The sequence below is a fragment of the Struthio camelus genome, chromosome Z (genome assembly GCF_040807025.1).
Source record: "Struthio camelus isolate bStrCam1 chromosome Z, bStrCam1.hap1, whole genome shotgun sequence".
NCBI classification, from domain to species: Eukaryota; Metazoa; Chordata; class Aves; order Struthioniformes; family Struthionidae; genus Struthio; species Struthio camelus.
The window spans coordinates 38,348,754-38,373,640 of record NC_090982.1 but is presented as its reverse complement, the minus strand read 5'-3'; positions in this window follow the sequence as shown (position 1 = coordinate 38,373,640).

The window sequence follows — 24,887 nt, the reverse complement described above, 5'->3', positions numbered from 1 at the left end:
TATTTCACTATTAGGGATAAATAATCATTCTGATTTCACTCTAGTGTTAATCATCTAGTTCCTTTTTTATATCTCTTTGCCTCAAAAATGTTTATCATGAGATGAGATCATCCCATATGTGCAGACATGCTAATGACTAGTTTCAACTCTTGAAGAAAGAAAATCTCAAATGAAAACACTGTGCAAACACAAAAGGCTTTGGCAATAGGTCTGAACTAGACCACTGTAGCTACGAATATATTTGGGGAGGAGAAACCTGCTTTTTCTCAATATTTGGCTTATAGTTGGAATGTCTTTCACATTAATTTCGTTCCACATTGTTTACAAGGGAGTGAGAGTGAGACTGTTTTATGGGGGACCTGGGAAATAAATTAGAGTACTCATGACAAATATTTCTATTGAATTAAAAATAATAAAAAGCACCATTTCCCAAAGATGTAAACAGGTAAACAGTATGCTGAGAGTGTATATGGGAAGGGCAGCTAAGATACATAAGCAAATGAAAGAAAAAAGTAGGGATGGTCTATGTCTCCCAGAAACTTAAAGAAGCTGTTGTCTGAGTTGAAAAATGAGTATTCTCATTAATATTAAAGTAGTATAACAGCTTGTCAAATTTGTGTGAGGACTATGGAGAAAGTAAATGATTAAGCTTTTTCTAAGCCCCAAATAAATAAATTACTCATTTGTAAAGAATATGTCATCGGAAGGAGATGTTTATACAAGGGTGCAGATAACCTTGTACTTTGCTACGTTTTGGTTCCTTCTAAAGGAAAATATCATGAGTAAACCTCAGCTCTGAGAAAACAGAACAAAAGCAACATAGGAGGAAGAACAGACCAAGTAACTTCTTTGTTCTTCTCCATGATGTGTGTAAAATGAGCTGTTTGTATATAAAATACCACATTCAGATTGGTAGATTTCTGCTCACCAGTGATGGTATGGATTATTTTACTGACTTACTTATTCATATTTATTTGTTCATATTAAAGGAAATGGGACTATAGAAGCTGATGCGAAGGTTTCCCCTTTTGTTTTAGCAGTCACTGGATCCAGCTCGTGGAGGGTACAAGAGCCAATATTTGTATAGTTGGGGTATGCTAACAAATACTATTACTAGGAGAGAGGATTGTACATCTTTTTACGGAGAGGGCTCAGTTTACTGCACAGAGGATGAAGGCTCTGGAAAGAGCTCTCATAAACCTGCCTAGGACAGGGGAATCACCAAGGCCCTGAAACCATCATTGGTCTGAGCAGCTTCACCTGGGCTCCCACCCACGCACCCTCCACCCACTGGCCCAGGAGCTCCATTTAAGCTCAGGCCCAAGGCATTCCTTTCTTGAACTAGGCTGTTAAGTATGCCTGTGTCCAGCTCTGCCCCTGAGCTTCTAACTGGGGTTGTCCTCAAATCTCACTAGTTGCTTTGCAGCTGTCTCAGGATTGTTGATGGACCCTGCTGCTGTTGCCAGCCCTGCTCTGGCCCCCTTGCTCAGGTACAGTGAGGCTGTGCCTTTACTGGGTAGGTGCCCTTGGCTCTCATCTTATCCACCCCAGTGGAGCAGCCCCACTCTTGCTGCTCTGTGACAGCCATGCCAATCTGTAAATCAAAGGCTTAGGCTAGTTAACTTCATCACTCCCTTTCAAGTTGTGCTGTCCAGAATATAATGGTTAGTCTTTATAGCATGCCATACAGAGAGAAAGGAGTTGTGAACATAGAAACAGTGTTGTCTTTGGTGACGTTGTGTGGCATACCAGAGCTTATTAAGAGGAAACAAGGCAGCTAAGTCTTAAAAGATGATGAGCCAGCTTGGAATGGCATGGAGAAAGGGTCTTTTTCAATGTTTTGACCTTCTTCAGTGAAGGGCATGGATCTTAAATCTTTAGCCTTCCTTTGAAGTTAATGGGTAGGAAAAGAGGAGAAAGTAGTAGCCCTTTTAGATAACAGCAACCAGAAAGACTTTATCTCAAAAGAGGGAAACTTCAGTTCAGCCTAAAAGGTCTATTGAGCTCTGAGGTGTTAAACAGCTGAGGAACATCTTTATCCTTCAGTATCACTATAACTGTGTTTTATTTTATCTTATTTAATTTTGCTCTTTTACTACAAAACTGTGTTTTTAAAAGAGCATATTTTCGTCTTCAAATCTGGCCTATTGGTAAAGCTGACTGAGGAGTCTGAAACAAAAGATAGCATCTCATTCCCGAGGGCATGCTGGGAGTGGAAAGTGGGAGTACTGGGACCTCTACTAGATCTGAAGTATAGGAAAGCAGGTCTTCACACGAATCGCAGGGGCTCGTTTGAGAGCAGGCAAGATAAGGGCCTTGAGTACAGGCTTTTTGCAAGGCAATTTCCAACTTATTTTAGAGGCTTGGATGTTCTTCTGGATGAAAGTGACTGCAATAGTTTTCTTTAACTGTAGTCACCTCACTGCTGTATGTACAGAAGTGGGCATCTCTTACAGCACCGCAGTAGCTTAAAGCACCTGTACCTTAGTCAACGTTGTTGTTACTTTTCCTTCCAGACAGTTACCATTTTAGGATATTTATGGTTTTCTTTTTAACTTACTGAAGTAACAGAAGATGCAGATAGAAGCCTGAATGGGACTTTCAAAAGCTGGTAAGTGTTAACTGGAGACAAATGAGGTGTGCAGAGGCTTTTGAAAGTTCTACTTGGGCATCTAAATCTTTAGGTACCCTAAAACCTTTAAATATCAGGACCTTATAATTATTATTATTACAGGCTTTTAGGGAAGGCTTTAAGTAATAAGCCCTACTTGTAGAACAAAACTAACTTCTTTCTGCTGTTTCTTTTATTGTACTTGCTTACTAAATTAAACAATAACTATACTCCTTATTAAATAGGTCATTTCAGACCATACAGCGAGGAAAGCAAATAAGTTGGTATGACTGCTACTTCCTCTGGCAGGTAATGTAGAAAATGAAGTGTATGCCTTACAGGTGGTATAACATCTAAGTATTTAAGCATTGCTAGCAAGACCAGTTCAAATGTGTACACTGTCTTTTCTTCAAATCAAAATAGTGCAGCAATATATAGAGGTGTACAGAGCAATCGGAATGCTATTTAAGTTTGTTATGCTATTTTGCAAGAGGAAAAACTTGGACTGAGATTTTTGCCTAATACGTTGTTTTTGGATAGAATGTTATTTAAATGGACAGCTCTTATCAAGTGACAAGTTCGTTCTCGATTGTCGTTTTGGTGAGTCTGCAGTAAGCTTGCTGTTCCTGGGATGTCATGTTTCTTCTTAAACTTCTCTCTATGTGAAGTTTAAGAAGCTATGGTTTTGTTACACTTTATATTTTGAAACTTGCAAATATTAAGGGACTATTAACAGTACTTGGAGTGAGTGAGCCTCTCACAGTTCACCCCCAACTACACTTGAAGTTGTTGTTTCTGTTGCTAGTGTAGTGCAGCTCTATAACACACTGCAATGTCAATTAAGGCACTCCACTCTTGGCTACAACTCTCACAAGGCATTAGATTCTTCCTCTTTTTCCTCCTTTGCCCAAAACATGGGAATTTCCATGCAGCCTCCACTCTCAAGAGACCACCCACCCCCAAGTGTTGACAACAGTTACTACACACAGTGCATTTCCCAATAAGGAATGAAGCCAAATTCTTTGACCTTTCATTTTATGTTCTGCAAGGCTGTCCATAATGCCAGTTTTAAAGGAGCAAGTTTGGAAGTGGCATCGCTTGCTTGCTAATTAACGTTGCAAACATTCAGAAAGCAGGAATCAAGTCTCATAGCCATGAGTTGAAAAATAGGCATTTGGGGTTATTTGCCTCTTCCCTCCTCCTCGCTACAGAAAACACTATGGCGGCACCAGTTGAAGCCAGCAGCTGCCACATCTTGAATTCTCAGAATGTAGTTCTGAGTTGCCCATATTGCAAAAGGATTCAGTAGCACTGGAGAAGGTTCATAGAATGGCAAAGCAGGTGATCAAAGAGAAAGAATGGCTTGGAAGAAGAAATAAGGAAGTTAAAACTATTCCCTTTGGAAAAGATTGAAGAGGAACCAGATGGAGGTCAATAAAATCATTAGCGTCAGGGGGAAAAAGCAAATGATTTTTCATTGCCTCTTAAGTACAGGAATTGGGAGGTAGCTAATGAAACTACCATCTGGGAGTTTCAGCTAAAACTAAATGGGGTTAGGTTATATAAATTCTTGCTACAGGAAGCTGGGAATGCTGAAAATTTTCATGGATTCAAAGTGACTGTACAATTTTCATGGAAGAAAAATCCAGCAAGGGCTGTTAAATATACTACTTCTGATTCAGGTAGTCCTTAAGGTTCCAGCTACTGGAGGCTGTGAGTTTTCCAAGGAAGTATTACTAAGTGACACTAATGTTTCCTTTTCTTATTCTTACACATCCAATGTTGGCACCTTTTCCTGTACGCTCTTTGCGATTCTAGTTGTTTTTGTGCTTCTCTGCAGATTTTGAAAAGACAGCACTGACATTGCTTGTCAGTCTCTCTCTTTTTTTTTTTTCCATCCCCACGAGTATAACTGCATCTGTCATGGTGATTGCAGCACTCTGTCACTGAGAATATACTAAATATGAAAGTCCTCTCCAGATAGAGGGGATCCACAGCAGTGGGGGGGAAAAGGCTTTGATTCACTTTCTCTCTTCTGGCAGAGGCCATCCTTATGCCCCCCCGGGGAGATTCCCGGCACTACCCCAGCTCTGGCTATACTCTCAAACAACCACAGGCCACTACCTGAACAGGGTGGACGAGGCTCTGGAGCCCCAGGAACTGACTAGGGAGCTGAGTATTTGCTCAGCTCCTGTCATCCACTGATGCCTGCCCTCCACCCACTCACTTGTGCTCCGTGACCCTGTGAAGAACAAGCTGATCTAAGGAGTAGCCTGAAGTGCAGAGTTTTTCTCGGGCTCCCCTACTTACAAAGCATATCCCTCATTTCAGCAGGGGAGGGGGGGTTACTAAGGACACTTCTAGGAAGATCTTGTCTGCCTTGTGTCAGATAAGTGACATTCCCACAAGACTATATGGGATACAGAAAAACAGTTGGGCAGGCCACCTGTGTTGCAGGAAAATGTGCTTCGAAGTTAGCTGTGAAGTATAAAGTCCTCTGAGACATCTCTGAGGACTCTGAAATACTAGCAGTTAGGTGCTTGAGCAGATAAGGAATGCGAACAGTCAGTGAATATGGCCTTAAACCTGTCCTCTGATCACTCATAAGTTTCAGCATAGGCATTATGGCGTGTCCAAATAGGCAATTTTTACAATGGAATGTGGAAATAGAGGCCTAATGGTCTTGATAATGAAATTCCCCACAGTTTTGTTCAAATTTTTCGTTGGTCACTTGTGTGACTAAAGTTCTGAATATTTCCTATCACAAGCAGAACTCTGAGAAGGTCCTCTATTTGAAGAAATGGCTGTGTAAATGCTGTGGCCCTATATGGTTGTATTTTTCTATCACTCTGCATTTTACCTCCTTAATTCCTCATCGCTGTCTCAGAGGAAGCATTCCCTGGATCGTATTTCCAACTAGTTCGAAATAGGCATACATACAAGCATCTGCAGTGCTGAGGATATCTGGTCACTTTTAAACTCCAAATCTGAATAGTTCAATGCACTGCAATGACACTTTCCTTTAACCTTGCTTCTGTTAACCTTATGGGTTGAAGTAAGCCTAGGTTGCTAGCACTCTTCAGAAGGAAGACTTGATAGGATACCTATCACTTCTCAGCTCAGGACTGAGGAGATTCCTGAAGTATCTGCTAGTTAGCTAGATGTTCCCATGCTCAGTTCATGAGGGTAGACTCAAGACCTACATTGCTTTGTGTGCGTAGTTGTGCAGGATTAAGAAGGAAGAATAATAAACAGTCTGCCTGTAACTAGGGATGTAAGAATCTGAATCAGTGGGACGTTATCATTACTCAGAGACCTCTGAGTGGCTATGAAGGTCTTTGTCCAGCTTAAATTTCTAGTGAAAGTAGGGAATAACATAGCCTTTATGCGAATGAAAATACATTCCTTGTAAATAACTGGAGGCACTGAAGCTCACGCTTCTCTCGCCATTTGGCTACATTGCAGTAATAGTCTCAATCCGACTGCTGTATGCTTATGTAGCATAATTGATGAGGGAAGTCTCCCAGACAAAAGTTGTCAGCTACATAATAGCTTCTCTTCACAATGAATCAAGCTGAATTTCTTTAGCATATTTATTCTTGAACATTTTAGGGATATTGAAATGTTCCATGCAAAGCAGACTCTCATTTCTCTGAATACGTTATGTAATGGATTAGCTCCTTAGGCAGGTAGGATGCAGCCAGAACTTGTTTCCTTGGTTCTTGCCAGCAGCTTCCCCTCCTTGTTAGACTAGAGAGCTCCAGTTTGAGAGGCTCTGAAGGAATTCAATCCAATTAAAGCTGGGATTTATTGTTGCCCTAGTAGCTTATTCTGCCAAGAAGGTTAACTGAGTAGCTTTAAAATGAGCTACAAGGAGGGTTTTGTTACAACCAAATTGTAAGCAGAAGAATCTGACTATTGCTGGGGCTGATTTCAGCTGAGTGCCTGGATCCAACAGGAGGAGGAAGGCCCTAAGGTTCAGCTCAGACAGGGCAGCAGGTGCCAAAAGTAAGCAAGTCAGGTAGGTAGCTTATATTCTGAGCCTTGAGCGCTTCCCATACAAACTCATCAAAAAGTACAGCTTCAATGGAAAATTCTGCCAAGAGGACATCTCTGATACTGTGTTCAAGGTGATTTGGACAGGGACTAGGAGTTTCAAGCAACGTGTAAACATGCCACTATTCTTAACAGAACGTGTAGATCTCCACTGAAGAATAAGCCAGCCTGTGGGGTATGCAGCACTTTGCCCTAACTATATGTTGAAGGGGTAATTCGGTGTCTCTTCTTACCAGTTCTTTATCAGTTCCTTGGTCTTTTGGAACAGGTCTTTTGGACTCCTACATTTAATGTGTTGCACATAAAATAAGTTGTGTAACTCCTCAGTGGCTTTCTTCCGTTTTTCAAGTTTGACCTTTGCCATCTGTGAACATGGCAATTAAACTGATCACATTATGCTTTACTTTAATTCTTGAGTGCTTTTTGCGTTGCCCAAAGATAGGAGGAAAAAATATACCAGCTGACTGACTTAGAAAAGCACGCCATTAATTATATGTGCTAGAGGGGAAACTCAGAAAAGCTTCCTTTCCCTTTCTTGTATTTCAAAGAGATGAATTATTTATCCACTTTCTTCTGAGGTACATAAAGAGTAGTAGCCCTCTTTTTACACATGTAATGAAAGGGGTATAAAGGCATTTCCAGAAGTCAGATGGAGAACAAGGTCCGGAGTTCTGACTTGGACTTGATTCCCCTGCCCAGACTAACAAGAAATGTGAAAAAACTTCCTCATATACAGATTATTCTATTACTTTGAGATGCATATATGTAATATGTATATAAAAATATATATGTATGTGTGCGCACACAAAATAGTGGAATTTTATGATACTAAGAGTAGCTGTAAGCAAAGCCTCTAAAGCAGGGATATTCCCTAGAGAGGACTGAAGCAAAACTCCTATAGGGTCATCGCAAATTAGCTTGCGTTTTAGAGTAGCAGTCTGAACTGCACAACTTTTTCTCAGCCTTGCTGTGTTGATGAGACACTCAGTCATGGGAAGCTGAGATTAAAACCCTCCTCCAAACTCATTGTGGGAAGAGTCCTTTCAGTTGCTACCATGGCTACTATATATAAGCCAAGGTCATTGTTTGTTATGGTTGTGGCTGTGCTGAGCCTGTGGTTTTTTTAAGCTGACAGCTGTTACATATCAGTGAAATTAAATAATGTTTGAGGCAGAAATAGTGTAGGATTATTCTAATTCAGGTGAGGCATGTGAAGAAGCAGTATCTGTCTTGCACAGAGATATTTCTGCCTTCTCTGTGGGCCAATCTCTGATCTTCATTATCACAATAGTTTAAATATGGAGTAGCACCTTATTATTATTCTGCGTCCTTTAATAAGGAAATCAGAATATGCTGCTATATTTGAAGCTGCATCTCCTCACTGGCGCTGTATAGCTTCATACTGATAATTGGAAATGGGTTGATTGTTACAGAAGTGATTTGAGTGTGTGCACTTGCAAACTTCACCATGCTTTAGAGATGCATTTTCTAAAACTAATGACATTGCAGGCAGTCTGTACTTATGTTTTATTTAGGTCATATTATCCTCTGAATTAATCAGATTTATTCTGTGTGGTTTTGGTATTAAACCTTCACAAGCAGTTTCCAAAATAAGATCAGCAAGCAATGTGGTATAAAATAATAAAAATACCCCTCTCCTCCTTTTTAACTGTAGGATTGATTTGGCTATTTTTGTTGATATTTTTTAATTAAAACATATTATTGAAAAGTATCCGGACTATGAGAAAATCTGTCATGTATTTTAAATGAGGCTTCTACACTAAGGACCAATTCCATACATCTAGTTAATCCATAGCCTAGGATGCAAAGAGCTAGTCCAGTGCTACCTTCATGTTTTCCAGGGAATACTAGAGGAATGCTGTGTGAATAGAAAAGGTCAATCCAATTCCTAGTGTAAATTACAGCAGATTCTACTTTGCTCTGTTGTATATTAACTGGAATTACTTTCCCCAGTAGCTCTCAAGTGACTTACTGCTTGTATTAGTTAATGTTGATGCGGCAGTCTAGCAAGGGTTTTGGTAGAGAGCAGCAGAGGCCAAGGCTGCACATGACATGTGGTGTGATACTGGATAAGACATTAACTTCTTTGGGGTAGTTTTCCTAAGTGTAACACAGAGAACTAAAATATAAAAAGTGCAGTCAGGTAATTATTTTGTATTTTATTTGCTTGCATTTCTAAAAGCTGTCTTTCATGTTAGCTTTCTGAAATAGGTAATAATGATAGTTGCTAGATGTGTATCATAAAAGAAATATTGCCAACATACGCGTTCCTCTGCAGAGAGTTTTCAGTATTTCTGCATTCTTCTTTAAAAATGGTGTGTAACAACATATTTGGAATCTGTACATTAAATATCATTAGTCTTTAAATATCTGCTTGTTTAAAAACGTGTGTGTATATATATATATATATATGCAAAACTCTGTATCTTGTTTCATATGGACAGTCATGTAATACATGTTCTTATATGCATCCATGACCTTATTTAAACCTTAGAGTGCAGGCGCTTATTTTATTTTTCCATCATTTCCTTTCGGACAGTGTTGACAGTGAGCCGAGTGAGTAGAGAGAGAATCTCTCTCTTGATATAATGCTGAAAGGCTAAGTACATCATTTTTCCAGGACTGAATTAATGTTTAGTTTCAGAAAAGCATATGGAGTAGAATACTTCTAGTTCAGAAAGTTTTGTTAAATATTAATTCTGTTTTCACCCTGGAGCCATAGCGCATTGCAGTATTTCTGAAGGTAAACAGAGTGGGTATTTGTTAGTAGGGAGAATACTTGATGACAAATTCTTGGGTAAAATTACTTCCAAGAAGATAGGAAATGAGTCAGGAATTTAAGGAGAAACTAGCTGCCTCAGAAGCATCTGAACCAGTGCCCAAATCTTTCCAATTTCAGCTGGACAAAGGAAGGGGAAATGTATCAATACGAATTAAAAATCACAAATTCCTTACTTTCCTTCTTAGCTGCATACCAGCCTTCTCTTAAACTTTTAGTGCTAGGCACCAATGGGCAAGGCAGGCAAAGGAGAGATTGTTTGGCTTTATTCTGCATATTAAAGACTCCTCCGTGCAGACGCTGAATAGAACTTTAATAAGCAATTTACTCTGCTTCTGAAAGTCTTTGAAAATATCAATAGCCCTGCTCAGAAAGGGGATCTGAAAGCTGCCTCGGCAGCTTCTCATATGCTATATAAAGCAGAATAATAGAATGGTTTGTACGTCGTGATTACAGTTTTACTAGCTAGGAGGAATCCAGAAGGGTCCATGACAATACTTACTTCTAGGTTTTATCTTGGTAATAACAGTCAACCCTTTTTACCTCTCCATATTTTCTGCCTAAGTGGGAGCACATTTGAGTAGAAAAACCAGAACTTTGTACTCTTCTGTTTGCTCTAAGGAATGTATCAGGGCACTCAACCACTAAATTACATTGTTTAAGTTTAGATATTTCAAAGAAATAGCTTTCTAGTTGAGGGAAAGAGAATCTCAAAAGCATCATCTGGTGCATTCTTTGGGGATGACTTGCCATTTACATGTGGCAGCACATGAGATGGATGTCTTCCTGCACTCTGAGCTCTCCTCTGTCTCTTTGGTATCTGAGTGCCTATCAGGCTCTTGCTAAGATAAGTGGGAAAGTTTGCTTTCTGGCCAGAAAATTCAGGTGAATGAAGGGCGGGAGAATACTGAGGATACCTTTGAGGATGCATTAGTTGCTCAGAAATGAACAAAGTGAACAAATAATTGCTCAGCTACTTTTTGTCAGCAAGCGAGAGGAACAAGAACACTGAGACAAAGGGCTTGTTTACCTAAGACATCTGACCAGATTTTCCAGATAGTGTAATTAAGCAAAAAACACCCACATTTGTTCCAGAGCAGTGTTCATACATGCAAGTTTTACTGGCACGGTGATGATAGAGCAGTTGTTGTGCTGTAGAAAGGTTGGTCAGTTCCCCCATGCAGAGAAGCTTGCATATTGCTGAGAGCAACTGCTTTTAAGGCCTTTTTCTAGATTTGGAGGATAGAAAGGGTAGGGATCTCTTTCAATTAAGTTGTTGCAATTCACTTCAAAAATACGCTCTTTAACAGTAATATAGATCTGATTTGAAATCTTTATTTCCATTTTAGCAGGTCAAGTTATAGGTCCACAGTCCATAAATCTGTTCAATTAAATCGATAAGAAAACATCTCCTCCCCACCTTAGGCCTAAGAGAGCACCCATAGCCCCAGCTCTAAAGCATTATTCTCTACAAATCAAGCTCTCTGAAAAGGTGATGATATCTTAACCATACTGTACTCCAGGAAAGATGAGTGAAGACAGTTTAAATAGACAGTAAGTTAATTCACATAGATTGAGAATGGATTGAAATATACTTGGAAAGAAAAGAGCATGTCAATCGAAACTTGTATTTACAGAGGCCTTTTTCCCCGTAAGTCATTCTGATTGTAGTTTTAAGGTGCACATATGTAAGCAGTAAAAGCGGTCAGCTCAAAGGGCTGTCCCAGCGTTAAAGAACAATACGTGCCTCGACACTAAGAGAAAGCACACACAGACAGGGTAATAATTTTTTTCTGTACTAATCTACTTAGTGATTTAAATTAATTTAACCTAAGATTTTCTCTGCTGCTGTTCCCCAAAAGCAACATCAATAATTTGAGTTGCACGCATATTTAGATCTAGAGCTGGTCTTGCCTAAAAGTATCTCCTGCTTTGATTATGATTTTCTATTGTATCATGGAGTAAGATTGCAATTTGGCAAAACAAAAATGGCCTAATTAATTCTCTGTACTCTATTTAATAATTTTCTTCAGTCTTTTTTTCAAAACTGAAGAAAGGTATTTTAGGTATATAATTTGCGCTTAAAGACATTGTCCATTGAAAATAAGTACTTAGAGTATTTTCGTATCACATCAGTCTCTTTTAGAGTGCATAGACTGGGTGATGATTATGAAATGAATAGCCAGTTAATATTTTTATCCTAGCACTTGGTGTGCAGCCTTATGCATTACTTGCTGTCCATCACTGAAGTATGGTACGTACAGAAAGATTAATCTCCTCCTAGATTTTTCTGTAGTAGTCTCACGATATTAGGGCAAGATTATATGCAGTAAGTTACAATAAGGTCCGTAAGACCTCTCATAGCTTGAAAGACTAAAACAAAAAAAAAGATAGCACATATATTACATTGTTGTTATGTGTTCTGCTACAGATTTGATATTGAATAAACATTTCAAAAGTTGGAATTTTCGGCTTTGGGCAAAGTTTACCTAACAGCAGGACTCATTTGTAAGTTGCTTGTTATTGGAATGTATTTGAAAATTTTGACAAGCAAATGACTGCCTATGGATTATTAGCAACGTGTATTCTTTTGATATTTCAGTCTGAATACACTTACTTGATCATGCACTTCTAAATGTATGATATGTGATTCCCAATCGCTGAAAATAATTTTATGGGTATTTGCATGTACATCTGTCCTTGAATGCAATCATATGGAGCCAAGAGTCTCTCAAATACTTAAGTATTTCACAAATTCTGCTCCTATTATTAATGTCATGGATTATGCTGCTCTTTCAGCCACATAGCTGAAACAACGGTAGGGCCATCAATTCATAATTTAATGAGAGGGAAAAAGGAAGAAAAGAAACAACTTATCAACAAATTCAAGGGTTCAGTCATGATAAGATATTCTTATCACCATGTGAACTTTCAGGCTACAGGCCTGGGCACAATGGGTACTGCTTTCATTTTAAGGGTCAGTTGCTGTTGTAATTTCTCTTCCACAGAGGTTACTTTGCCCTCTGAATTCTCAACAAGCTGAAACTTGGCAGTCAAGTCTAATTCAAATCGCTGATTATCAGGTCTAGTTGTTTCAATATGTACATCTTCTGAGCTGTTGACTGGTGAGAATTTAGAGTTTTAGATTCATTCCTGTAAAGTTTTTTTAAAATTGAATAATTTTCATATCTAATCGTACTTTGGTCTTAAATGCTGTAGGCTACAGGCTTCTCTTTCCATCTATGAATTCAGAAGCATGTTCTAGTTTACTAGTTTCATTTAAAAGCCGGAAAGCTGTTTAAGCTTTACCTAGTTGTTCATCCTAACAACTTTAGGGAGCTTAAGGATGGTGGGGAGGGGAAGAGGACTACATTTTAATTTTAGTGATTGAAATAGAGTAATTATTCTGAGTAAGCGTCTTCATAAGAGTTTACAAAGGTCTTGGTTTGTATGCAGCAGACTTGACCCCCACAATGAGTACATTGTCTTGATTGCTTGTTACTTACCATATTATTTATTAAAGGTACAGTGGTATTGAGGACTTCAAGCAGTACTAGCTTATTCTGTTGCACGTTATACAAGCACATAGAAACAGCCAGTGCACTGAAAAAACTTCTGGTCTAACTTGAGACAATACTCAGCAAAGGACTGACTAGTAGAATCATGAAGGGAAGATAAAAAGTCGTAGAAAAGAGGCTATAGCTAATTGTAATATAACCAGCTGTTGATTATCTTAATGTGTTTATATAGTTCTGATTAGCTTAATGCTTTTTTTTATTGCACCCTTCTGCTGATATGTAATCGTGTCAGTGCAGATTTTGCCGATGGGATGGCACACACAGAACACCAAAATACATCACTACTATATTTTGGAGCTGTTAGACCTCTTGTCAAAGAAACGAGGTTGTTTTCTAGATAAGCATCTCTTACTCATCTGTACATGTTACAAAAATTCCTGAAAGAATAGTTGGCCGATTTAGAAGTTCATTTTAATAGTGGTGTTGTATGGGTTCTGCAACATGCTTTAGCAGTTAACTTCTACTTTACTGCAGTTGGTCGACCAGAGCATGACAGCCTCTTTTCTCATATGAGGTAAACCAGGCAACTCTCTACAGCTCGTAAAAATTATAAAAATAGAAAAAGTGAAAATCCCTTGACTCTCTCTGGCCTTGTGCCCATTTCAGGAGAAAATAGTTTGGCTACATGACTTTCCCACAAAATTAAGACAGCAAAATAAATAGAATCCATCATTCACAGAAGATGTGGCTTCATGTTTTATTGTGCTTTCATCTTCTCTCAGGAGTCCAGAGTTCAGCTTGTTAGAAGGCAATGTGCTTTTGCAATTAAGATGCTCTTGACTTAAAAGAGAAAGCATGTTGTTATTCTTGACCCCCTACAAAGGAAGTTATTTGTTTCAGCAGCTAAGCAGTGGGTTAAACGTGCCCTAGGTTAGTAGAGCAAATCATCTGTTCAGGTTGAAAGTGTTTGGCTTTAGTCTGTAAATAACAAGGCACATTTCCAACACACAAGGATCTTGAATTGCATTAATTAATTCATGAGACATCACATTTGAAGAAAATGTGTCCTGTTGATTAACTTCTTGGATGGGAATCAATGGCTTCATTGCTGGGCCATATCAACTTTCTAAATATCAGCACTGTGAGTTTCATCAAAGAGAACACAATAGATTGCGCATGGCTGGGTGAGATATACCCAGGAAGCAGGTCACTTAGAATTAATATACCGTCCTCCATGAATCAAGCTGTCTTGTTGGCAAAGTAGTCTGCAGAAAGGGAGAGGACGTACTTGAGGGCCCTGAGCCACAGATGACATCAAATCTGACTTCTCTTTTAAGCAGTAGGAAATTATTTTGACAGGCTAGGTGTTTGCTTGCTTGTTTTTTTTTTTTTTTTTTATGTTTGCTTGCTACTGTGAGAAAAGGCAAGAAGCTCAAAAACAGGGGAAAAGAAAGGGTGTGCTTTTGGTAGTTATAGAGAAGTCAGATGGATTGACCAAAACTTTCTCATTGAAAAATGGAACATTTTTGAAACTAAACTCAATGCGTTTTTATGTATTTTCTTTCTTTCTTTCTGTCCCATCTCATTATTCTCTTTTTCACTGAAGACAATGGAACCTAAGAAATTTAGGGTCTTTCCTTTTTCCATTTGTACCTTTTTCAAAGTGAGGAAAGTTTTGAGAAATTTGGCAAAAGGAAAACAGATTACATGGATTTTTTCTCTTTTTCATAGTTTTATAGTTTGGGAGTTACTTATTCTGCTACACTCCATTGCAAAAAAGACAGACATGGAGAAAATTTAAGTTGCATGAAGAAAATCATGGTGTTCTGGAAGAAAAAGACGACAGTTTTTACTAAAAACTTTTTAAACATGCTCTAAATACAGGAAGTGCAGGCTTTAAAGTGCAGGACTCTCTGGAACGTAATTTCAATACGAACCGTACAGAGTCTTGAGACCCTCAAGCTAAATGTTCTCTTCATTTACAAAGGGGGAACTTCAGCAATATCCTGAAACATGGTGATAACACCGATGCGATGCCTTGTTATAGGGACTGTTACTGTGGAATCCCACTGGATTTGGAATGCTCCAGTGCTGTAGCGTGTTGGAATATCATATTTTGTTTTGTTTTAATGAGTTCCTTGGTAGGTTTGCTTTTCTGCTCCCTGTCTCTTCTGTATGGAAAAGGGTTCATTGTTTTATGTTTTTATTTCTCTTTTCAGTGCTTTTCTTTCTCTTTTTTTTTTTTTCCCCCCTCCTATAAGAGGGGAAAAAAATCTTTCTGAAGTAAACATGAAACAGGTAGGTAGTTCCCATTCAGGAAATATTCCTGACTCTACAAAATGCATATGTAGAAGCTACTGCTGATCTACTTGGTATAAACTCAGCTGCAGAAATGCTATGTAGCCTCTTCTGGCGATGGATTCAAGTGACTGTGCAGGGGGGAGCAAATTTCTGAACTGTTTGCTGGAATGTTTTCTCTTGGTTCACTAATGGGTTAAGGTACAGCCCCCTTTAGGTTCAGCAACAGCCCACATCAGCTAGGTCTTCCTTCACCCTGTGTCTAGTGCAGTGTGCAGCAGCCTTCAAACACTAGTACTACCCTAAAAATGTAGGCATAACAGGCAGAGTCTTTCCTTGGATACTCTGTAAGTCTAATACTAATAAGTCTAATAAATTCTTACCAGCAGAAGAGGAAAATTTAGCATGTCAGGGCAGGGATAAATTTCTACGTTTCCTGGAGTTTTTCAAATTCTTCTCCAAAGATTATCATTAGTATTGTGTTTTACAGAGTTTTCCAGAGTTGAAAGCAGTTTTACTTGACATTGTTTGGTAGCTTGAGATGGACATATGGCTATAAATATCTTTCCTTAACTAAAAGGGAACTGGATTCCTGATGTGCGGAATATGCTGGGTATTGAAAAGCATTTCTCTATTAACATTTTAATGACCTTACCAAAAAGCTCATTTAATATCTTAAAAATTCACATTTCACATGTGCTGAACAGTTGTATGTTTCTTTCATGTTTCTTTGAAGTCCTCACGTGAGAAAAATCATTTCAGAATTTTTTAATCTCGACTCTTAACAGCAGTTGCGTATCTGACTTGGGCATTAAAACTGACTGTTGATACATGGCATACCAGAGCTGAAAACAAAGAGCGTCAGGCCTTTATCTTAAATGCCACCTGTGTCAAAAGACATCTGTCGCCAGCCTTTTGAACTCCTTATTTCATTAAAGACAAGAAACTGAGAGGGAGGAAAGGGAGCTGGGGAAGGACAGAAAGATTCCAAGGCAAAAGTTCCAAAAACAAACTGCAGTTTCCTTCCAATCTAGGGAGTGCACCAGCAAAGCCTCAGCCTGAAACAAAGGGCCTATCCTTGAGAAGCAAAGGAGGAAGGGTGAGGCTGAATTTTGTGTTTTCAAGCATACCTTAGTTCCAGATGAGTGTTTATTATAGCTCAGACCTGAAACATAGTCCTCGCTGGTGTCAAACACAGGCAAGACCAATTTGTTTCAGCTGGGATGTACTGCTTCATAAAATAGTTTTGTAGCCCTGAGATGGACAGAGTGGTCCATTTACTCTGAGACTGACAATAACTATGAAGGAAACCAATTTTCACTCTAAGCCCCCTTTGACAGGGATTCTGGTAACACCTTAAAAGCCTAAGTGGGAATTGAGTATTTAACTATTTGCTGTTTCTAAAAATTCTACCCTTACGTTCTAATTTCTGGAGCTGAATTCTAAACTTTAAATCCAACTGAACATCAGACTCGCTGTTTAATAAAATGAGATGAAGGCATTTGATTCTTATCTCTTTCATAGTCATTCTTAAGATGGGATAACTCTCAGTAAAGTACCATTAAAGAAATAGCTCCTCAGTGATGTCAGTTTGTCTCATGGTGCACAAGGCTAGGAATGTTTTATGGAAAGTTTATGTAATAACATCATATTATAGAACCTGGAAATATTAACGTTGTGGGATTGACTTTTTTGTTCACAGAACTTCCAATGGGTCAAGCCTGCGAGCTGTAAGCAATAGCATTACCTAATCCTTGCTTTTTTCCTGGAGCAACTTAAGCAGTGTATGTGGGTTGGAATATTTATCAGATGGTTATTCCCCTCTGTTTGTATGAATGGAAAAGCATTTACTGAAGAGTAAATTCCTTATGAGCTTGCAGCAATCTGTGTGCCTTTGGAAAGCTCAATGTACTTTGACCTGGGGTACTAGGACCGTAGGACAAGAAACAGGAGTTATTTAATTGCCTGCGTTGCTATTGTCAGTGTACAAAACTTATGACTGAGGACTGTCATATCAATAAGATAAGAAATAGTATCTTAAAGACACTTGTTCTGTTTAAGGGAAAATAAGTGTTGTAAGGAACAGTGGAGACCTTAAAAAGCGGTATTGGCTTGTTATGATTGTAATTCATATTTGCGTCACTTGGGTTGTCACAGACTCAGAAAAGCTAGACAAACTGAGTCATCTTGGATAATACCCAAAACCTCCCACATACAACCTGAAAAAGATTGTCCTTCATAAACTACATATTCCTAAATAGTCTATCCATTTTCTGAAGAGTTACTGTTTGATACCCTCATGTCTTTCACACTGCAAGAAACTACTTGTGCATGGCAAATAATATAGCAGTTTCTACTGTTTTTCTAATAACATTTTGAAGTCCTTCATGTTCTCAGTGATACATGTGCTATCAGGAAGGTGCCTCCTCCCTACTTTTTAAGAAATCCATACAAAATCACTGCTATTCTGGAATATGGTGCATTACTCATGCTTCTATAGACTGGAATTCAACTTCTAAGTCCTAAGTGAGTAAGAAGGAAATAATCTCAAAATAGTCTCTACTTTATACATCCTAAAACTGTCACTGAGATACAGATGGGCTTGCTTGGCAGTTTCCCAGCAGTAACTTCCCATGGAAGGTGAGGAGTTGCACAGAATGCAGCTAACTCTGGAAACCCCATGGAGAGCCAGTACAAAGGACTTGCTGAATCATACTAAAAACCATGATGTTTAGCTTTCTGAGCCAAAGCTGGCAAATACGCTCCTCTACATCTTTCTTGCTTTTGGGAATGGGTTCTGGACCAATTTCCGGTTGAATTTGGTAGAACTGGGAATAGATGCTTTGTCTATATGTGCTTCCCCTGTGCACACTGTGGATAATGAACCCTCCACATGAAATTAGCTGGTCTGTAAAGTACCCAGAGGGCTTTATAACTACACTATTAATTGCTCCTTCATTGGGAAGTACCAACTGGCAGTTCAGTTTATCATTAAAGATATCTGAGAAGTTTAAAAGTCATAACACGATTTGCTGATAACCAGAGGGTACTGTGTTTTCAACAGAAATATGTGGACCTTCGTTAAAAATTGCTGTTACATTGAACAATCTACTTTATCCCCAGTGTATCAAGTTTCATCTGTTGTTTCAGGTTCTAAACTCTGTATAAAATAAGCTTTTATGATATCTAACAGACAATGGAGCATCACAGCAGTTTAGGAACTAAGTGGATTCTTTTAAAGATTATATTGGCAAACATTTAAGTGTGGGAAGTGCCCTTATTTAGGAACTTGTGTGCCCGCCTACTAGAATCTCATAATCTCTTTTTAATTGCTGTCTATTTATTGGATTCTGACAAAGTTGCAAAACATGCCTCTGATTGCATACATCCAAACACATTTGGATAGCACTTGCCTTAAGCAATCAGCGCTGTGAAAGCAACCCTTATGTAAAAGAGGCAACCCCCCCCCACCCCATAAACTAAAAAAGAGACAACGTTCTGTCATCTCCAGCAACACATACTTAGCCAACACTAACGCCAAGCATGCTAAAACAGTGGAAAAACCCCAAGCATTATACGTCAGCATTCCAGTAGCTTCCACAAATGGTTCTTGTAGCTTTGGACTAGTGCAACAAGAAGACAAGAGACATGAATCTTCTCCCCAAGGGTAACAGTAAAATCATGTGCCACTTGGAACATGTAACTTAATCTTTTGCATATAAAACAGAGCAAATAATGTTACTTGTGCTTTGAAATATGGAACAGCTGCCTAAGTGAAAAATATTTTTGGAATAGTATAATTATAATCATACTCATCTAAAGATGTGAGAAGTAAGGTTAGAAAGGGTAGGTTCTCCTATTTAAATCTCTTTTTTAGACAGCTGTAAAAGATAATCTTTTGGAAAAATGTTCCATGACCTAAATAGCTGACTTGATTTGCTTATTTCATCTATTATCTCCTTTTTTCTCCAATAAGATCATCAGCGTTCACATTTCATTTTCCTGTCATGATTAAGATTGGGACCCGTTTACTTGCTACTATAGCAGTATGAGGCACGAAATAGGCACCAGTTCTGCCAAGAAGAAAACATCAGGGGGACATGTAACAGATCAGAGTTTTAGGGAAAAGTGGTCAAAAGTCACTAGTATGATCTGAACGAAGAAGCCCTTAATAAAAGCAAGCTGTGACCCGTTTCTATTGTAACTATTAATAATGACGCTAGGATGTCCTGAACAGAACACTTTCAGAGTACAGGGGCTGACAGAGTTCTGCTTGCAAAATCCATTAAATGAATAAGGTTAGGAAGTGTGTGACTGGCTACCCAGTAATTGGACCATGTGTGCCTTCTCCCCGCACCCTAGCACTGCTGCTCGCTCAAACCTAGCAGCGCAAAAAACGAATGCCGTCAGTTACATATAAGGGTTAAGAACTCTAAGGAGGATTTATGATCCCTGTGCAGTCTCCAGGGAGAATAAGCAGACTGTTCCCTGCCAAAACACTCCTAAGCTGCCCTGCAGTGAGCAGTGTTACAGGAAAAGTACCAGAGTTGGACCTGGGGGAGGGGGAATAGCGGAGGAATAGGGAATGGCAGCTCTCAGCATCTTACCTGCTATGAGTGTTCTCTACTCTTACTTCGGTATACTTCCTTCCTCTCCCCTCCCTCAATAACTACATTGTAAAATCGACTTAATTTAATGTGAAGTTGACTTAATTCAAGTTATAGGGTATCTCTGTAGGTACCTCTGCTGCATATAGAAACGTTCTTAGAATAATGAGCTACCTTTCTGGTAAAAATTTCTCCTCTCTCTTTAGCATGTGGTAATTGCTAGGAATCTAGTCTAAGCTAATTTTCTTAGTTTCCTCGCCTGAGATGATTTTTGTCGCTTTAGTGCTCTCCTGGAGGATGGCGCTTATCAGACTGTAATTAAAGATTACAGTCTTTCTGTGTCTGAAGATTTGTGAATACATTTTGGTTTCAGCTTCTATCATTTAGGAAGTTATCAAAGAAAAAAATGCTTCTGGAATTATTTCCGTCCAGTCTTTTATCAAAAACACAATCACACTGTCTGTCCCCCCGGTACCTTTTGCAAAAATGCAGCAGTAAGCAGAGGTCTTTCAGATAACTCATTTCCCATAGGCTTTGTGAAAGTGACTGTTTAGAGGGGAGATACCCCAGTTGAGGGGTTGGGGGGAAAAAAAAAAAACAAAAAAAACCCCGTGAACTACAAATCTGCGCTTGGGACAGACTACTTATATGCCCCAGCTGTGTGAAGCCTCCAACTGGAATACGCATCGTTTCAGACATCAAAATTGAGCATCTGCTAGACATAAAACCAAAGCAAATCACAGTTGATTCATTCCACTGCTCACTGAGCAGCTTGCTTTTCTACAGCTGTATTCACACTGTGACAAAGGTGAGGGCTGAGTATAAGGATTTACAAAAGCATATGTTAACTCACATGCACGTTCTTGTGATTGACATCATTTGGGTTATCTCTTTAAAACCTGTCCAGTCGACGTTGAATCTGCTGCATACTAGTATGTTCAGTAGGGGTCAACACAACCTTGAACACTAACTGGGTATTGTTTTTCCACTGCACAGCTCTTCCTCATTAGAGATGAAGTAGCAGTGTTTTGCCAATCTCAAGAACAGAGGAAAACAAGCTGAAGGGAGGGTTTTACTCTTTGGCCCAGGGAAGGGCCATGACGACTTCACCTGAACAGCCTTTTCAAATATAGCGTTGCATGTCCTCGCTTGTGTAGTAGTTTATATCTTGTTTGCATAAGGTGTGTGAATGAGATGCATCTTTCCTGTGAAATAGGAGCATTTCTGAACAGTTATGTAACAAAGGTATTAGTATGCTTGTCTGCATACATAATGCTGAAGGTAAAAGAGAATAGCGTGTGAAACTGGAGGTAATGTGAAAAGCTTAACTCTTCTGTAATTTCAAATTACATTTCTGTGTGTCTTTGGTCAACATTTTTCCACTTTATAAAATGCTGGTTATAAGAAATGCAAATTACCCACCAACAACATGACTATAATTTTGATTATGCTATGCAGCTGTGAGTTCTGCTGAAATTGGGTGAGTAGCAAAAGAATTTGATATCATCTCTGTATACTAGACTGATTCCAAACCACACCTTAGCATATCTGTGAAGTAATCCTTTTTTGACTTCACTGGGTGTGTTAAGCAAATGAGTATCCATGTATAACAATTCATGAGCAGGAGCCCCCTCTCCTTTCCCCCTCCACAGATTATCTAGGGATTCAGTTCCAGATGAACTCTAACTTGGAACAGTTTGGGTTAAACTGGATGCCCAAATGACTCATTGAAATTGTGTCAATAAATTGGAAGAATATTGTTCGGAAAGGAAGTTAGTGAGTTGAAGGTACAATCTAACACGACCCAGGATGCCAATATCTGTTCCAAGCAAGTAGGTGGTTTCTTTATGGAACACATGTATTTTTGGATAGCACTGAGACATTGCCATAAGGAACTGTAGGAGGATAGCAGATTACAAGCCAAGACCTTAGACAAAGTTAGACGCAGGAAACAAGGAGAAGAAATCATGGGGAGTTTGTACAGGTCCAAAAGCCTCTTCAGAATGCCTCTGAAGTGAGGACCTGGGAAGATCCAGAAGAGAGACAAGTTAATATTTTTGAAAAGATACAGTACTTTATCTCCATTGCTTCCGTGCTCAGAGGTAACAGCTTAGATTTTATGACTATTTTTGTCATGAAATGAACAGAGGCAGTATCCCCTTTTCCTTTTGTTCCACCACTGAGTTCAAGTGTCAGTCCTGTAGCCCTTTGATACCTGACTTGGCTCTTCTCCCAGACAAAGCAGAACTTCTCAGTCTTGTCTGAATTCCCTTCCAGCATGGTTCCTCTTCTGTGCGGGCTAGAAGTCCAAGGCAGGTGGCTGATAGCAGTTGACTGAATTGTCTTAAACCGCTGACAGAAAATGTGTAAAAGTCAAACTAAAAATAAATATACGAAGCACAGTGAAAGCCATGAAAGGTCACAAAATGATGATGAATCACGATTCCCTCCAACACTTCACTGTTAGACACTAAGATTAGGTAATTTATTAGAGAAGGCTGGTAAAGTATTAATTTTTCTCCATTCCTCAAAGATAGTCTCAGGATTTGTTTTTTAATTTATTGCTTTAGTTTGCAGTCTCATAATCAGGTGTTAATAACTTCCCTTTATTCACTAACAAAGGCTTCTGTGGCTTTCCTCTTCCAGGGCATGCAATTTCTTGGTATTTCTTTTGAATCATTTTATCTCTTCAAGAGTTAGGTGTCCTGTCTAAATTCATCATCTAGGCTTCCTCTCTACTAAATGGAAAGAGAGGCACTTCCCACCCGTCTTAGGTTTCTATCTTAAGACGGCCTGAATCATCCATGGGAGGTGCTTCTCTCTTTCCATTAGCGTAGTGTTTGAGTAGAGAAGTAATTTAAACTTGATGTTTAAATTTAGATGGCTAAAGTTAGGAGTGATAAATCCCACCCCTAGAGACTGTGACAGTAGCTTAAATTACATTTTTCCCTCTCGTTTCCAAATGAGGATAGAGCAGTATTTCTAACCGTTGATGGTACACACTTCTCACTGACAATCCTAAAGCGATCTGATGTGAGACTATTTTATAAACATCTGTTGAGAATAGCAAAAGCAAACCACAGTTTTTGGTCCCTGGAAGACTGTACTGGCATTCATGGATAGGAGGGAAATTTGTTATTGATTTTTGGCAACTTCTAGTAACAGAGAAAGATACCTTGAAGTTCACTGGCATTATTTTGTAGCTTGGATCTCTAACAAAATTTAACACATCTGACTGTCGTGTTACAGAAGAGGCAATGTTTTCAAACTCCAGATGCTAAATCTATGCTAGCTTAGCGTTGTAGAAGCATGTGGTTAGTCCTCTGGTTAGAACCTGCTTACTGCTAGCAAGAGTTTTGGAAGATAGCAAACTAGTTATATCAGGAGAACACACCTATGTGTGCGTGTGTATATGTGTGTGTATATATATATATATATATATATATGCATAAATACAATATAAATATATATCAAGACTTTGCAGGTTCATATATAGTTGGGAGGAAAGAAAAGGTTATTTTAATTCCATTATTCCTTCCTGATTTCTTTATGTTACTGCTCTTGCCTTGCTATAACATACAAGATGTTCGTAATATAATAAAATCTGTTGATAAATACAGTTTTGCTAAGCAACTTAATTGAATAAATTACCTCATTTTTGCTTAAGTTAATTATGGGAAGGTGAGCCGAATCCATAAGCATGATGTGGTATTGTGTTATCAGTGTTATGCAGCAATACAAACAGACCAGTCTCTAAGTGAATAGCTTTTGTGGTCTCTCAGAAAAGCTGTGGCCAAACATTGTTTCTTTAAGGTACTTATCATTAAATATCTGATAATTATATTAATATCCAGAAGATGTTCAAAATATACCGACTGACACTAGAATTTTCTTTTCTGGTCAGTATTAGGGCAATTTTACATAAAACGGGCATGAGCTGCGAAAGGGGGAAAATGACAATTTTCTCAAAATTCTATGTAATGCTAGTGCTTAGTTTGAGATACAGGCCATTTAATTTTCATTCGTTAAGTTCTGACACTCATACTGAAGTGCACAGGAGCCTCAGTTCTTATCACAGGAAAACTAATTCCTAGGTATGTTTGGTTCCTAATTATCTTTAATTGACTTTGCAGGATTAGGGGTTACTTTTGAAAGCAAGAAAAGAGCTTCACAGGGCTACTGTTTCTCTTGTAGAAGAGAATCCATAAAGGTAGCGCTTTAACAATGTTCAGCAGTATGGCCTTTCAGTCCATCAAAAAGCCTATGCTTGCCACAGGTTTTCCCACTTCTTAAAAAGAAAATAAACAAACAAAAAAAAAGAGAAAAGCTGATGTCTTGAGCCTGGCTGATCCAGAGAGAGTTCAGCAGTGCTTCGCCTCTTGCAGCTGCAGGAATGCTAACATCACTCTCCATCTCTAAAAGTGCGCTTAGTGAGAAGCACTGTAACATTTAGGAAATGTCTGTCTTTACAAGTTTTGATTGTTTGTATTACTTCAAAGTTATCTGCCATGTTGCTAAAAAGTGACTTCATCTGAGAAACTTGCAGCAAGTTGCAGCCAAGTGTCAAAGAATGCAAACAATAAGATAAAGAATGTGAAAGTTTAATATTTACTTAGCGTTTTAAAATAGAACATCTATTTCAATATATGTTGGGTTTATATGCCACAAAGGGAAAGCACTCTTAGAATCAGTGCACCATGCTGCTTTTCTTAACCTGTAGCTTTCCTTTTGTTGCTTTTCCACCTTAGTGAGATTTTGCATGCAATTTTGAGTGTTTTCAGGGTTCATTTACATATCGCCTTATATTTGTCATAGTCATTTTTTTTCTAGAATATTATTGAAAGGAAGGATAACTGGAGGATGTGCGTAACACATCACACACTTGCAGATTTGTAGAAAGTTAAACAGTTTCTTGTTTAGGTTTCTCACGCCATACTTAAGGAGCTGGAAACAAGCCTGAGTCAATACAGTTGAATACGTGCATCGTGTAAATATGG